Consider the following 15,000-nt stretch of genomic DNA (forward strand, 5'->3'; position numbering starts at 1 on the left):
AACCCTTCAGTATTAAGACTCACTTTTGCCTTGAGTTTTGGGTGTGATTAGACGATTTTATTTACATAACGTAGGGTTTATGGAGGTCAGAAGATTAATGGTCCAAAGACTTCACTATTTTAATCCTCCACATAAGTTTCTGAAGCTGTGTAAAATCGCCAAATACTAACTAGGATGAATATGAAAAATGAGTCCTGGTACTGAAGAGAGTAAGTAAACTGTAGCATTATGTTACTCATCTACCTGAAGAGAAAATCTGAATATTCTACCGATACCTTAAGTCATATAAAGCCACAGGAATATAGAATAAAATTATCTGTAAAAAGGAACACAAAGTCAATAATCAGACATAGTATAACGTTGCCTGTGCTGTATTAACCTGACTAACGGCTTTGTCAACCATAAATAATTCCAGCATTGTGTAGTCGGTTCGTATGAAACATGGAGACTATAAATGCAGCTGAATGAAAAGTCAGAATATGTCAAAACAGGGGAGATGAATAAATAAGTGAATAAATAAACAAAATACGCTTCAGTCTCACCTGTGATATATTCTACTGAGTAATAAAAACACCTGTGAAAAACAACAGCTTCAACAACAACAACAACAACAACAACGTCAACAACAAAAACAGCCACAGCAATAGTCACAACAACAACAACCACAACAACAACAACAACAATAATAACCACATCAACAACCACAACAACACCCACAACAACAACCACACAACAACAACAACAACAACAACAACAACAACAACAACAATAACAACAACAACAGCTAAAACAACGACAAACCCAGACTCAGATAAAGTTCCGACGAGTAAACAAAGAACCAGAAGGAAAAATAATTAGAAAAGAAGAGGAAATGATAAGTGATTAGTGGTTAATGGTCCTAAATCCTCCTTAAGGGATTATCGGAAGAACAAACAAACCCCGGTATCTTTTAAAAGGTTAAGCTCACTTGACTCACCCCGCTCCCTCCCTCCCTCTCTCTCCTCGCTGACCCCCTGACCTCAGCTGACCTCGGCGGGGATTACACTCCATATCTTTTAATCTCAAACCTCCCAAGACGGAATTAGAATACGTGAAACCATCCCGTAACAATTTTTCTTCGGTTAATACAAATTTAAAACCGCGCCACAATTGGAGAGCGGCGGTAATGGCGTATAATGGAGATGGAAGTAATGGGGACAAAAGGGAGGGAAAATTTCGCCGCCATAACACACACAACACAGCTTCTATTTAAGGAGTGGCAAGATGGCCGACGACGTAATGGGTTCTTGTGCTTATGGCAACGCTGTGTGGCTATTTCCCGCCATCTTTGCACTCCCAAAATGTCCCTTGTGTGTGCACGGTTGCAGAGAGAGAGAGAGAGAGAGAGAGAGAGAGAGAGAGAGAGAGAGAGAGAGAGAGAGAGCGTGACCTTTGGAGTAGGAAGGAGAAATGGAGGAGGCCCTTAACTCTCCCTACCTTTCCTCCACTACCTTCCCTCTTATCCTCCACCTTCCCTCCACCTCACCTGGCGAGCCCCTCCCTCACCTGGGGCAGCCATCAATGGTAATTAGAGTCCGGCCGATCACACAACACCTGCCATCAATCATAAATCGGGCGTCACCTGCAGATTAATAACACACCTGCTCCTCTCTCTCTCTCTCTCTCTCTCTCTCTCTCTCTCTCTCTCTCTCTCTCTCGGTGACAATATTCACATTAATCGCACTTCCAGGTGACAGGTAATGCCTCCAATCACTGTGCCTTAATGATATGCTCCCCTCTACCTGTATTTTCTATCCAGGTGTAGGAAGGAGGTCTCTCTCTCTCTCTCTCTCTCTCTCTCTCTCTCTCTCTCTCTCTCTCTCTCTCTCTCTCTCTCTCTCTCTCTCTCTCTCTCTCTCTCTCTCTCTCTCTCTCTCTCTCTCTCTCTCTCTTTTTTTTTTTTTTATTTAAACATAATTTATACAGAAGAACATGTACCCAAAGGCGCACTGTCGTGTGCTACCTATTCTAAGGGTACTACAATCTATTTCTCTACAATATTTACAAGACTTAAAAATAGATAATATACAAGATGGTCAGCATGTAAATGGAGCACTGTTCTTTTCACTTCACTAGCACTATTCACGCACTGCACTACACTGAGTGTCACGTCACAAAGAGTGTCAGAGGAGTTGGCAGTGTCTGTCTCCACTTATGTGCCATCAGTTTGACACTGTGTGTGTTCATCTCCTGGACGTGAGGCACCGCGGCCGTGAACAAGTTCCACATCCTGGAGACGCGTCCTGCGAAGGTGCGTTGATGCTGACACCCGTGGGATCGCGGCACCTCTACGGCGTCACCACCATTGAGCACCGTTCTCGTGCTCCGTGCGGTGACTCTCAGAGGATGACGCAGCCCTGCCAGATGTGGCACTCTTTGCACCTGTGCCTTATGGAACACTACGATTGCCGCCACATCTCTGCGGTGTTCCAGTGAATCAAGGGACGCTCAGGCTCTGGGTGAGGTGGTATTGCAGCATCTACTAGCCGTATGGCGCGGCGTTGGATGCTGTCCAGTCTCCTTCTGTGTGTGGCGGCACAGGACATCCAGGAGAGAGCTGCGTACTCAAGGTGGGGCCGCACCTGTGCCTTGTACAGCAGCAGTCTCCCTTCCTGTCGAGGAAACTGGCGATCCTTCTGAGAGCGGAGATCCTGTGAGAGGCTTTCTTGGCAATGGATTTGACATGGCTGTCAAACCTCAGCCCTCGATCCACCTCCACTCCAAGTATCTTGACGTCATCTTGGAGTGGGAGAGCAGCAGCGCCAAAAGACAACTTTCCTGCCATTGCTGCCATGGCGGCTGGGGACCGAGAGACAACCATTGCCTGTGTCTTCTCCGGCGCGAATGTCACTTGCCAGCGAGCACCCCACTCCTCTATCACTCGTAGCTGCTGATTGATGGCCTCAGCAGCCCGCCCACTGTCCTGGCGTGGATAGGTATAGGAGAGGGTGCAGTCATCAGCATAGGCCTTGACTCCTGGCAGTAGCTGGAGAAGATCATCCACGTAGATATTCCACAGGAGTGGGCCAAGAATTGAACCCTGTGGCACTGATGCCTCCACAGGCAGGGACTCAGATGTTTGCCCGTTGACAACCACCTTGAGGCTTCTGTCCTGCAGGTAATTTCCCAGGAGTCGTAGCAAGCCACCCTGGATGCCTTTAGCACGAAGCTTTTCCAGTAATCCGTTGTGCCATACTTTATCAAAAGCTCCAGCTATGTCCAAAGCAACCACTATAGTGTCCTTGCCGTCGTCGAGGGCGTCCTGCCACTGCCTGGTGAGAAGCATCATTAGGTCGGAGGTTGACCTTCCAGGTCTGAACCCAAACTGTTGGTCTGAGAGGAGGGCATTGTCCTTGAGATGGCTACACACCACCTCTGCCACGACCCTCTCAAACACTTTACCCACCACTGACAACAGGGATATGGGTCTGTAGTTTTTTGGGTCCGTCCTGGAGCTTTTTGTGTACGGAACTACTCGAGCCTCCTTCCACACTGAAGGCCAGACGTTTTCCCGTACACAAGTTGTGAAGACTTGGGTGAGAGGGGCAGCCAGTTCCTGGGAGCATCGCTTCAGCAGGTGCGGGCTGATGTCATCAGGGCCGGTAGCTTTCTGTGTGTCCAGCCCCGCAATAATCGCTTCACCTGCTGATGCGTCACCTCCACCATGGTGACAGTCTTCTCACATTGCTGGACCAGCTGAGGCGGTGGCTGCTGTGGATTCCCCACCTTCATTTTTCCAGCAAACAAGGAAGCCAGCAACTGTGCCCTCTCCTTACTGCTGGTGGCGACAGTACCGTCCTGCTTGCTGAGGGAGGGATGGATTCTTGGTGGCCAGTTCCTGTTTGTCCTTAACAAGGGACCACCAAGTTTTGTTTCCTACGCCAGTGCCACACAGTTTCCGGCGCAGGCTTTCCTCCCACTTTTTTAAGGCCCACTTGCTGGTTACCACCATCCTCCTGCATGCAGCCCTATGCAAGTCCTTGTTGCGCCGAGTCGGGTTCCTCTTGTAGCGGAGCCAGGCAGCATACTTTGCCTCAGCAGCAACACGGCAACGGTAGCCAAACCATGGCTGATCCGTCGGTCTGGTGGTGTATTCCCTGTGTGGGACGTGGCGTCTCTGGAGGGCGAGAAGGTGAGAGGTGAGTGCAAGTGCTTCACTCTCTGCTCCTCCCTGTAGCAGAGTGGCCCATGGGGTGTGGGTCAGGTCGCGGCGCAGGGAAGCCCAGTCTGCTTTGTTCCACAGCCAGATGGTGCGGGTGGTGGCCTCGTCCCGAGCCACGCCCACTTCCAGCTGTGTCAGTACAGCGTGATGATCAGAGCTGCCCACGAGCCCCAGCTGATGACACTGAAGCTTGTCCTCCTGGTAGTCTGAGATGACAGGGTCTAATGTCCCTCCTCGTTCATGTGTGGGAAGGTGACATGATCTGTCAGACCCTGCACCTCCAGGAGATTCTCGTAGGCGTCTCTTTCCAGGTGGTGATTGAGATCCCCCACAATCAGCACGTGGCTGCAGCTGTGTGCCATCATCAGGTTGTCTAAAGTCTCAGTCAGGTACAGGAGTGAGTCAGGCCCTTGTCGCGGGGGGCGATACAGGGCACACAGTAAGAGGGCTGAGCGGTCTGCCAGCGTTACTCGGAAGTACATCATCTCCATCAGTGGAGGCGTGTCTATGTCGAGTAGCTGGGCCTGCATTCCTTCCTTGAAGCAGACAGCCACTCCACCTCCTGTTCGCTCCTGTCGGTCCCTCCTCACCCAGTGGGTGAAGCCCTGCATCCTGCCATACGTGGGCTCCACCTCACTGTTCAGCCATGTCTCTGTCACCACAACAACGTCTGCATTGTGTCGTTGCACACAGTTGTGGTATAAGTCTGCAAGGTTAGTCCGGAGACCACGGACGTTGCTAGAGACGACCTTTAGTTGGCGGCGGGGGCAAGCTGGCTGTACCATGGTGAGGGATGGTAGTGAGCGAGGCCTGCTAGTCCGAGGTGGTGGTTAGGGTCCGCGGCCGACTGCTGGTACTGGTGAAGAGGAGTGGTCCACTGCCGCCCCTGGCTCTGATTCCAGATACCAGGCTGAGGAAGGAGTGGGCGAGGTTGTGGTAAGGACTGAAATGAAGTGAGGTGGTGGGCGGGCTGAGGCGCTGCAGGTGGGAAGGGTGTGGCTGTGTGTCTTTCCACCGTAAGGAGCCGCTGTAGGAGACGCTCCTGACGTAAATCGTCAGTTCTGGCGTGGCAAGTAGCAGAAGTGTGTCCTTTCCGTGAGCAGTACTCACACACTTTTGCCTTGGCTCGCTTTTGTGTCTGCTTGGTGGCCTGGTGAGTCCTCAGTCCTTCGCTGGACACCTTCCTCGCGTCCTGCTGCACTTCCTCTTAGTTTTCTTTTTTCTCCAATCTCCTGAAGTGGTCTGAGGAGAGGTTCGTGGGCGAACAGAGGCACCGCGATCTACTCCGTTCGCTGTATTTATGGAGGAAGAGTCCCTGCTGCTCTGTGTGGCGGTAGACGTGGTAGTGAGTACCGAGCAGTCACTCTGTGTGGCAGAAGGAGTGACAGTAGACGCTGGGGAGGTGTCACAGTCGCTCTGTGTGGCGATGGAAGCAGTGGAGGTAGGCGGAGCGGTCGTTGTTTCCCGGGCAGGCGAAGGAAGGTGGAAGTTGAGAAACAGCTGAGTGGCGGAGCTGTTGCGGTTTATCCGAGCTCCACCACGTCCTCCACCTCTCAGAGTCCTGACAAACCACCTCCCAGTGTTCGTCAATTGACTCTGCGTGGGCGCTGACTGCCTGAGAGCGTGTGGCTACTTGCGTCTGGCGCTGTTTTGACGCTATCAGCCTGTCTGCTACTCTGAGAGCCGCAGCAAACACGTCTCTGTGTTGTATGATCAAGTCTCGGTCGTCCTGGAGGGACTTAATCACACAGTTTTGTTGAGAGGCTTCCTCAGTGAGCTTCTCAACTAGTGAAACTAGCTCTCCTCTCCAAGCCCTCCCACTGACTCTCCCCACTGTCGTCCGGTAGTGGCGTTGGGGGTGTATCAGTCTCCTCGATGATGTAGGTGACGGGGTCCGGGATGTTTGCTCTCTCTCTCTCTCTCTCTCTCTCTCTCTCTCTCTCTCTCTCTCTCTCTCTCTCTCTCTCTCTCTCTCTCTCTCTCTCTCTCTCTCTCTCTCTCTCTCTGTGTGTGTGTGTGTGTGTGTGTGTGTGTGTGTGTGTGTGTGTCACGTATTTTTCAACTTTTAACATTGCGTTGTGATATATCGCGTGCGCTGTTACTTTGAATGAGACAGTGCAAGTTTTTTATTACGCAGTTCTCTCTCTCTCTCTCTCTCTCTCTCTCTCTCTCTCTCTCTCTCTCTCTCTCTCTCTCTCTCTCTCTCTCTCTCTCTCTCTCTCTCTCTCTCTCTCTCTCTCTCTCTCTCTCTCTCTCTCCTTTTTTATATACACGTCGGTTCTATTTGCCTATTATTTTGTACAAACCTCCATTAAATCCTGTCAATAAACCACCACCACCACCACCACCACCACCACCACCACCACCACCACCACCACCACCACTACCTCGACCACGACAGCCACTACAACAACCTTTACAATTAATATACCAAATCTCTTACACCCACTACTACTACCACTACCAACGGCAATATTCAGAAACGCTTTGCTCTCTCACCACGACAATTTTCCAAGCCCCTAAGGCGACTAGACGGATTTTCAAGACAGTTTCTCCTTATGACCAAATAGAAAACATGCTAATCCATCACCAGAACCATAAAAATACCCTTAAAAAAACACGAGTACCTTCAACTAGAGCCTCTGGAAATAGTCATCGTGAGAGAGCAGAGCGTTTTTGAATATACATCTCTCATCTACCTCTCCACCTCACCACACCATCACTAGACCTTCCTATTCCCTCCCGAAGTCACCTCCGCTAATTTACCTCAGCTCCTAAATGGTCTGAGCGATGGCATGGCACACAGAGAGGCGCTAGGAGTGTTTTACGAGACGCCCTCCCTCCGTTCTGAGTGTATTGGTGAGGCTAGGGGACGAGAGGCGAGTGTGTGGAGACAATACACTTCTTGGGCGGGGCGCTACTGAAGGAGGGGCGGAAGGAGGGCAGAAGGAGGAGGGGAAGTGAGTGGAGTGCTTCTATCCAGAGTGAAGGTGTGTGTGTGTGTGTGTGTGTGTGTGTGTGTGTGTGTGTGTGTGTGTGAGAGAGAGAGAGAGAGAGAGAGAGAGAGAGAGAGAGAGAGAGAGAGAGAGAGAGAGAAAGAAAGGAAAAAAAGGAAGGTGAAAGAGTACAGTAAGCTTCACGACAAAAAAAAAAAAAAATAGGAAAGAAAAAGGAAGAGAAGAAAAAAAGAAGGAAAAGGAAAACAAGACAAAGCCACGAAAACACAGAATGAGAAGAATTTTTGAGGCGTGGAAACAAAGGATGGAAGAATGTGATAATGAGAAGGAAGGAGGGAAGGAGGAACGAATGGAAGAATGGAGAAAGGTAGAGAAGAACAAGGGACTTTGGGACTTATGGGGGCGAAGAGTGAGGGAAAGGGAGAGGGAGAGGGAGAAGGAGAGGGAGAGGGAGAGTGAGAGTGAAAGGGAGAGGGACACACTGTTACACCTGACAATCTCACCATCAGCAGTATTTTCTTTTATTATGTTGTAAACAGGCCCACCATAGATCAAAGGTTTCTCTCTCTCTCTCTCTCTCTCTCTCTCTCTCTCTCTCTCTCTCTCTCTCTCTCTCTCTCTCTCTCTCTCTCTCTCTCTCTCTATCTCTCTCTTTCAGGTGGGAACAGGTAAACGGATATCATATTTATTTTTCCATCTAAATTTCTGCATCTGTTTGATCAAAATCTTTTTCTACTATGATATTGTTTTCAGATTTCTTTCACTAACTTATTATGTTTACTTATTTCTATCTTATATCATCACTTTTTGCCTGAATAACGCCTGGATAACCTTCTTATGACCTATAATTCACCAGGTATATCTTATCTTACAATTTCTTATCTGTGAAATACCTAAACAATTTCTATATAACCTGTAACTTACCTGTCTAACTTCCATTCTACCTGTTCTGTTCTGTCTTGTCTTACACTATTTCATACCTGTAAAATGCCTAAATAACCTTTACATAACCTTCAAATTACTTATCCTGTGTTAATTTATCATTTCTCTCTTATATAACACCTGAAAAATCTTTATAGCACCTGAAACTCACACGTAGAACATCGTCTTTACCTGTATAGCACTTGTGTAACCTGAACAATACCTTCGTGACACTTTTACAGCGTGTAGTATACCTGTGGAGTACCTGGGTGACCTGTGCCTCACCTGTGCGGCCTGCGGAGTACCTGTATGGGAGCGTAATGAGCAGGTGACCCCGTGGCCCCTTCCCTCTCACCTGGATAGAAGAGGTTGCCTTAGTTTTTTTGTCTCCAAGTCCTTCCCAAACTCAATTGTGACCTCATTAAGCGGGTCATCTTTTCCTTTGTCTTGTTTCCTGTCAGGTGATCTGCCTACCAAATTTGCTCTCTCTCTCTCTCTCTCTCTCTCTCTCTCTCTCTCTCTCTCTCTCTCTCTCTCTCTCTCTCTCTCTCTCTCTCTCTCTCTATTTTATTCAGTCCATGTATTTTTTCTTTGGTCTTTTACTGTGTATGGTCAGAGTTGGTCTCTCTCTCTCTCTCTCTCTCTCTCTCTCTCTCTCTCTCTCTCTCTCTCTCTCTCTCTCTCTCTCCTCGGCTGGCTGCGTCTCCCTATCCTTCCCTGCCTCCCTGTCTCCATTTCTACCTCATTCTCTTCATGGCTGGCTGGCTTCCTCCACCCTTCTCTCCCCCCTCCATCTCTCTATTCCTGCCTCTTCTCCTCCTTCTCCTTCGATGCCCTGCTTCCTTTCTTCTTCTTCTTCCCTCCATCCTCCTTCCTTCCCTCTCTGCAATCTTCTCTTCGTTTCCTCCTCTCCAATTTTCTTTCCTTCCTTCCATCTTTATCTTCGTCTTGATTGCCGGTGCATTTCTTTCCTTCCTTTTCTGCTTCTCCTTCCTTCATTCGTTCTTCTCTCCATTGCTCTCTCTACACGTCTTTCTTCCCTGGTTTTTTTTTCTCTCTCTGTCTGTTTTGTCTTCTTTTCTTCTATGCTTTATTTGATTTTGTTACCGTTTCAGTCTTTTGTCTTTCTTTATTTTCTTTTTTGTGTATCCTTGTTTCTTTTTTCTCCCATTTTTTTTTAATTTGTATTTTCCATTAGTGTTTTATTATTTACTTGGTTTGTCCCTCATTCACACACACACACACACACACACACACACACACACACACACACACACACACACACACACACACACACACACACACACACACACACACACACACACACACACACACACACACTGTGTCAAACTGTCCTTTACTTCTGTGTGTGTGCCACACACACACACACACACACACACACACACACACACACACACACACACACACACACACACACACACACACACACACACACACACACACACACACACAAAAGGACTTTTAGTAGGACTTTTTAATCCATCTTTACGGCCGATCACGTCCTCTAACCACCCCTAACTACCCCTAACAACCTCGTTAAGCTGTCCCGGGCAGAGGCGACATTCATTCACCCGGAGCGCCATTCACTTCCTCCCACACGGCACCGTCAAAATAAATAAAGTGAAAAATAAACGACAAAAAGTGAATGGTAAATAAATAAGAATAATAACAGAATGGATAGAAAGATTGTTTTGATCTTTTACGAGTGTTATTTTGGGTGGTATGAATCTCTCTCTCTCTCTCTCTCTCTCTCTCTCTCTCTCTCTCTCTCTCTCTCTCTCTCTCTCTCTAAGAATATTTGCTGATTTCCTCGGTTTTGCAGTTTTGAGATTACGGTGAAAATAGAAACTTTCTCTCATTTTAGCTCTTTAATGCCGGTTACGACGAGGGAAGGACAGAGAAAGAGAGAGAGAGAGAGAGAGAGAGAGAGAGAGAGAGAGAGAGAGAGAGAGAGAGAGAGAGAGAGAAGCGACACAAAAGAAATGGAAATGCAATTAACAACACATTTTTTCTTATTATCTTTCTCTCTCTCTCTCTCTCTCTCTCTCTCTCTCTCTCTCTCTCTCTCTCTCTCTCTCTCTCATCAGCGGTCGTTCTTTCCATAACAAAACATTAATTTCATTCCCTCCATTTTTTCTGTTAGAGTTCCCCATTCATCTCTTCCATTTTCTTTCTGTAGCAAAAAAAAAAAAAAAAACGGGAAGGGGACGACCTACAGAAAATACCTGGGATATTTTTAATTTTATCCCTTTCTCCAACTTCTGCAGGAGGTAAACAAGCTTCTTTTCCTCCCCTTTCCCTTCCTATTCTTCTCCTGCTCCTCCTCCTCGTCCTCCTCCTCCTCGTCCTCCTCCTCCTCGTCCTCCTCCTCCTCCTCCTCCTCCTCCTCCTCCTCCTCCTCCTCCTCCTCCTCCTCCTCCTCCTCCACCTTCTCGTCTCTCTTCATCCCTCTTCTTTAATTTTTTTTTAGATAGATGGCCTGAAAACATCTCTCTCTCTCTCTCTCTCTCTCTCTCTCTCTCTCTCTCTCTCTCTCTCTCTCTCTCTCTCTCTCTCTCTCTCTCTCTCTCTCTCTCTCTCTCTCTCTCTCTCTCTCTCTCTCATCTGATATCATCTCATAAAAGAACATTTCAAATCAAGTCTTGTCAAGCAAAAACTCATAAGAGTGACGGACTAAGAGAGAGAGAGAGAGAGAGAGAGAGAGAGAGAGAGAGAGAGAGAGAGAGAGAGAGAGAGAGAGAGAATCAATTGTTCGGTAGAAAGTTTAGCTTCTTGTTGTCTGAAAAGAAAAAAAAATTTCAACTTACTGTTATTTCTTTGGTTGGAAAGAAAAAATGGGAAGAAAGTGAAGGAAAAGTCGAATTGGGAAGAAAATATGACGAGAGAAAGAAGAAAAGAGAATTGATTGTTGATGATAATGAGAATAATGGAAAAAAGAATGATAGTATTGATGTAGATAGAAGGAAGATGATTTAAATGAGAATAGCAATAATGATAAAGAAGGGAGAAATATGGATAGAAAAGAAACGTACTCACATATGTAGAAATTGAGTGTACGCAAAAGAAAACTGAAGAAAAGGAAAAAAAAATAGTTAACTTGAAGAAAGAAATAATTAAGAAAAGAAATGTGATGAAAAGTACAGAAAACAAAAAGAATTAAGAGAAAGAAATCAAGGAAAAAAAAATAGTTAACGTGATTGTGGAAAAATATATAAAGAAAAAATGAAAAGACGTATTAATTTCCATCTCCTATCTTCCGTTTTCCATTTTACGATACGCGAACGCAAGACTTTTATTACAACAAACATTATTACGTAGATTCTTTCACATGCTTAACAAGATCAACAATAAACTTTCTCTCCCCTCTCCCCTCTCCCCTCTCCCCTCTCCTGGCAGTCGAGGGGAGTTTTGCACAAGCCGAGGGGAAAAGTTTTGGCTGGCTAAAGTTATGAATTATTTGGTGGAAGGGAGTGAGGGAGAGAAAGGGGAGAGAAGGAGGTAGGGGAGGAGGAAGAAGAGGAAGAGGACGAGGAGGAGGAAGTGGAGGAAAGCGTAAAGGATTGTAGAGTGGTTGGTGTGTGACGATTCTCTCTCTCTCTCTCTCTCTCTCTCTCTCTCTCTCTCTCTCTCTCTCTCTCTCTCTCTCATCTATTACCTTTTATAACCATCACTCGCGATGTTTATATCCCATTTGTCTGTCTATCTGTCTGTTTGTCCCCATATCTGTCTGTCTGTCTGTCTCTCTCTCTCTCTCTCTCTCTCTCTCTCTCTCTCTCTCTCTCTCTCTCTCTCTCTCTCTCTCTCTCTCTCTCTCTCTCTCTCTCTCTCTCTCTCTCTTTCAATGGTGTCAGAATCAGAGAGAGTAAGAGAGGATATGAGAGTAAATGAAAGGAATAGCAGAAAAAATGAAATAGATGAATAAATGTGAGAAAAATACCTACAGTGAAAGTAGAACAAATGACATAGAAGGAGAAGAGATAATAAAAATGTGGAGAAGATAAGGTGGAGAAAAAAATAAGAAGAGGAGAAAGGAAGATAATAAATACGGAACAGCATAACGTATCCATCCATTTCAATCCACTTTCATCCACTTTCCATCATCCACTGCCTTCCTACTGGCCATCCATTCCATTACCTGTGATTCATTAAGCCAATATTACCTGTGGCTTTTAATTATTCATCCACCACTTAATTCAACAACTTAACCACCACCACCACAACCACCACCTCCTCCTCCTCCTCCTCCTCCTCCTCCTCCTCCTCCTCCTGAACTTTTCAAGGGTAACACAGGTACACAAATTACGTCTCATACCTGCCCTTCTTCCTCCAGCTCCTCATTTGCATACAGGTAGATCTATGAATGCTTCCTCTAGTGTGTAATGCCTCTCTTCCTCTCCCTCTCCTTTCCTCCTTAACTGTCCCGTGTAGCTTGAAAGAATGCTGGTGGTAGGGGTGGTGGTGGTAGTGGTGGTGGTGGTGGTAGTCGTGGTGGTGGTAATGATGAAGCTAAGAAAGGTTTGTGTGGTTTAGAATGACAGAATGAGAAATAGGTAAATGCTAGAGAGAATGTAAATGTGTAAGACTAGACAATAATAATAGAGAAAAAGAACTGGAAGAAGTGGGGAGAGTGATAGAAAAAGAAAAGAAAAATATAGATAGATGTGAAAAAAGAGAAAGGAAATTGAAAGAATGATGTGATGTGAGGAAGTTGAAGTGACATGTAAAGGACAGTAAGGACAGGAAAGGTCATCATGGTGTGTCCTTATTTGGAAGTTGGTGACATGAAGTGATTTTATGAAATGAAGTGAGTTGTGTTATTACTGTTCATGTTCCATTTTTCTATTTTTTTCACTTCTCTAATATCTTAATGAGAAATGAACTTCAAATCAAAAGGAAAATGAATGTTTGTATCCATTACTTAGTTTATTTCAGTAGTTTATTGACAAATGGACGTATATAGACACACACACACACACACACACACACACACACACACACACACACACACACACACACACACACACACACACACACACACACACACACACACACACACACACACACACACACACATGCAAAACCACTGCACGCAATACATAAATAAAGCACGTGTACGATATGAGAGAGAGAGAGAGAGAGAGAGAGAGAGAGAGAGAGAGAGAGAGAGAGAGAGAGAGAGAGAGAGAGAGAGAGAGAAATCGATCGTCCCTCATCATCTAACATGGCAGAAGAGGAAGAGACCAAAAGAGGAAGAGGAAGAGGGGAAGTGCTCACCAATACACACACTTCATTTAATAGGGAATCTACTCTTCTCTCGCCTTTTGCACACACCCTTCATAAAATTAGGAAAAGTAGGCCTATTTCCTCCCTAACCTAAGCCTACTGGGGACGCGGGAAGGGACAGGACGCGAGGGAAGGAAGGGAGGGAAGGAAAGGTAACAGACACACCTGCAATTAGACAGATCATCATGGGAAGGCGTCAGGTACTGCTGCTAATGAGAAAGAGAGAGAGAGAGAGAGAGAGAGAGAGAGAGAGAGAGAGAGAGAGAGAGAGAGAGAGAGAGAGAGAGAGAGCTAGACAGACAGGAAGGTAGCATTTAGAAGAGAGAGAAAAAACAATTAAAAAACGGTAACAGAGAGAGAGAGAGAGAGAGAGAGAGAGAGAGAGAGAGAGGACAGACAGGTGAATGGGAGGAAGAAGGCCGTAGGGAAGGGGTAGCAAAGGGGAACAGGTAGATAATTACAGAGGCAGGTTGTCGGTGAGCAGGTGAGAGCTTAACACACACAGTAAATAATGACCGCGGCGGGACACAGAATACGAGAAAGAGAAGAAGGCAGAAAAAAATAACAGCTTTTCCAGGAACCAACACAGAGGACACGGATAAAAAAAAAAAACCAGCAGATAAAGAAAGAAAAGAAAAAAAAAAAAACAGTCGTAGAAAAGTGATATAAACAGTGAGAGGAAGCAGAGAGGCAGTAACAAGACAACAAAGGAGAGGAAGTATGTAGATAAAGAATAAAATAGAGAAGTGAAAAAAAAAAAACAACAACAACGACTGGAATGAATATAGGTTTTATATTTTCTTCTTTATTTTTTTTTTTATTTATCGTTTTTTTTCAATTTAATTTTCTTTCTCTTCTTCAATGCTCATATTCCCTCTTTCTCCTCTTCTGTTTATTGTTCTTCCTCATCCTCCTTTTTTCTTATAAGACAAAAACAGTGTAATAGACAACAACAGTGTAACATAAAGCAGTGTCATACAAGGCAATAACACTGTAGATAAAGAATAAATTAGAGAATTGGTCAAAAAAAAAGTGGAATGAAATTAAATCTTTATAAGTGACAAAAAATGAAATAAAGACCAATAACAGTGAAGAGAAAAAGAGAATAAAATAATGAAACAAAGAAGAGCTGGAGGACGAGGAGGGAAAGGAAGAAGGAAGAGAAGAAGAAGAAGAAGGAAGAGATCACAGTAATTTAAAAGTTAATAATCACAACACGAATAAAAGAAAGGGAATCAAGGAAAGAGAAAGAAAAAGACACTCAGAGATAAAGGAAGGAAGAGAAGAAGGAGGAGAGATAAAGAGGAAAAGGAAAAAGGAATCATTCAAAAGTTACTTATCACAATACGAAAAAAAAATGAAAGTGGAACCAAAGAAAAATATCAAAAGCCGACAGAGAGAAGAGAAGGAGGAGGAGGAGGAGGAGGAGGAGGAGGAGGAGGAGAGGAAGAGGAAAAGGAGGACGAAATCATTTAAAAGTTACTAATCACAATACGAAAAAAAAAAATGAGGGTGGAATCAAGAAAATAACAAATAACAAAAGCCGGCCAGAGAGAAGAGAAGGAGAAGGAGGAGGAGGAGGAGGTGAGATGAAGAAGAAGAGGAAGAGGAGGAGGG

General features: G+C 45.5%; 1 protein-coding gene across 2 annotated transcripts in view; it reads right to left on the reverse strand.

Moving 5' to 3' along the window:
- Positions 1-15,000, reverse strand: part of LOC123506385 (plexin-B-like) — a 343,016-nt gene that overhangs the window by 255,876 nt on the left and 72,140 nt on the right. The gene's annotated exons all lie outside the window — the stretch shown is intronic.

This window comes from Portunus trituberculatus, chromosome 19, assembly GCF_017591435.1.
Source record: "Portunus trituberculatus isolate SZX2019 chromosome 19, ASM1759143v1, whole genome shotgun sequence".
In the NCBI taxonomy this organism is placed as follows: domain Eukaryota; kingdom Metazoa; phylum Arthropoda; class Malacostraca; order Decapoda; family Portunidae; genus Portunus; species Portunus trituberculatus.